At 42.1% G+C, this 1,860-nt stretch overlaps 1 protein-coding gene across 1 annotated transcript in view; it reads right to left on the bottom strand.

Moving 5' to 3' along the window:
* The window catches only part of LOC101861569 (trichohyalin), a gene marked incomplete in the record, with an annotated part of 55,040 nt that extends 54,507 nt beyond the window's left edge, over positions 1 to 533 (bottom strand). The window contains 1 exon segment of the mRNA XM_013080534.1: positions 446 to 533.
* Positions 534 to 1,860: the final 1,327 nt, after the last annotated feature.

Genomic DNA, 1,860 nt, shown 5'->3' with positions numbered 1-1,860 from the left:
GGGGGGGGGGTTCTAGAAATCTAGATCTAGATCTAGATCTAGAATCTAGATCTAGATCTAGAAATGATTATCCGACACACAAGTCAAGTTTTTCAAAGTTTCCGAAAAGCACCTCTTGTCTTGGGGTGCTTTTTCGGTAGTTCCCACCCCCCTTATTTGAGCCTGACCTACAAAGGCTACATCACATCTAGATCTAGATCTAGATCTATACGTTTGATTCGCGGTGAGCTAAGATATCAAACCTAACAACTGCAAAACATTAAACTATGGTAAAATTCAGGGGGGCATGCCCCCCTGAAACCCCCCTACTCTTGTGGCCCAAACCCGTGAATAAAATTGCGGGGTGGGAACTACCGAAAAAGCGCCCCTCTTGGATTCCTAAATTAGTTAAGGCCATTTCCTACTATTTTTTCCTTTTTCACTACTGAACCCACTTTCAACTTACACTACAAACATCCAATTGTTGTTGACACCATTGAAGAAACAAACTACAAACAGTAAACACTATTTGAACACAAATCTGAAAGTAGAAAAATACTGCTTCCGGCGATAACAAGCCAATCATAGACTACTTACCTTTGACCCTCCTCGGCTCGTGCAGTCTGGATATTGGTTCGCTTTTTTAACATTTAAAAAAAAAATACGAATAACATTAATCACTTCCTGGATGATTGTTTTGTTGGTGGTTTACGGGGGGAGTAATTGTGGGGGGTTTTCTGTGTTTTTTTAACAAATGTTATAGACTTAAAAATCAGATTGTCTTTGAAAGCCATTCATTCATCATTCCACTTTAAAAGTGTCCTCAAAATTCGGTGGCGCCCTCTTCGCAAAAGCGCACCCTTTGCGAACAGTTACCCTCCTTGGGTTTTTAAAAATCAAAGAGAAACTAGCAAGTTTTTGGATAAATTTCGAAAGAACACTGTCTTAAAATGGTTATGCTGACAAAAAAACCTTTTCCGGAGGAAAGGGTGATTGTTTTCTTCGTTTAATTTGACGGGAGGACTTCCGTAACGAGCGACCACTATTAAATCTAAATTATACCAGAGAATTATACCTAATAGAGAGGTGACACTCGTGGTGGCGCTCCATAACAATTAAACAACAGTGCATTGTTTCGCGTATCGCCCGGCGCGGGGCGCGAAAACACTTACGCGCGGTGCTCGCTGCCACGGCGATGCTCAGGGATGCTGTCATGTCATGAGAAAATGAAGTGCCGTCAGTAGTTAGTTCACTAGGTTACTAGGCCTTTAACAAAGAAGGAAGCCTGTGAATTTTATCGCATATTTTAGGAAACTCCCCTGCCTCCCTCGGCCATAAACTGTAAGATTTTGGCTTAAGTTAACATACATTCTAATAAACAAGTAGACGCAGATACATTACTTCGTCTCTATAGATCTGAAAAAATAATATCACCGTAAAGGAATAATCGGTTTGATTTTCAGCAAATCTACTTGTTCTTCAATGACCCTTTGTCATCTCTCTCCCACTCTGTCTGTCTGTCTGTCTGTTTTTTTTCTCTCCCTTTCTCTTTTTAACTCTCCTTGTCTCTCTCCCCCCCCCTCTCTCCCTCCCTCAGTCTGTCTGTCTGTTGTCTATCTCTCTCCCACTCTCTTTCTTTCTTTCTTACTCTATCTCTTCTTCACCCCCTCTCGCTCTGTTTATCTGTGTGTCTGTCTGTCTGTCAGTTTTGTCTGTTTGTCTATCTCTCTTTCTCTCTCCCTGTCTCTTCTTCTCTCCCTTCGCTTGCTCTGTCTATTTGTCTGTCTGTCTGTCTGTCTGTCTCCCTCTCTCGCTCTGTCTGTCTGTGTGTCTGTCTCTGTCTCTTTCTTCCTCCTTCCCTCTCTCTCTCTCTCTCTCTCT

Source organism: Aplysia californica, unplaced genomic scaffold (genome assembly GCF_000002075.1).
Source record: "Aplysia californica isolate F4 #8 unplaced genomic scaffold, AplCal3.0 scaffold00090, whole genome shotgun sequence".
Lineage (NCBI taxonomy): Eukaryota > Metazoa > Mollusca > Gastropoda > Aplysiida > Aplysiidae > Aplysia > Aplysia californica.
This window is presented reverse-complemented; position numbering and strand designations above follow the sequence as displayed.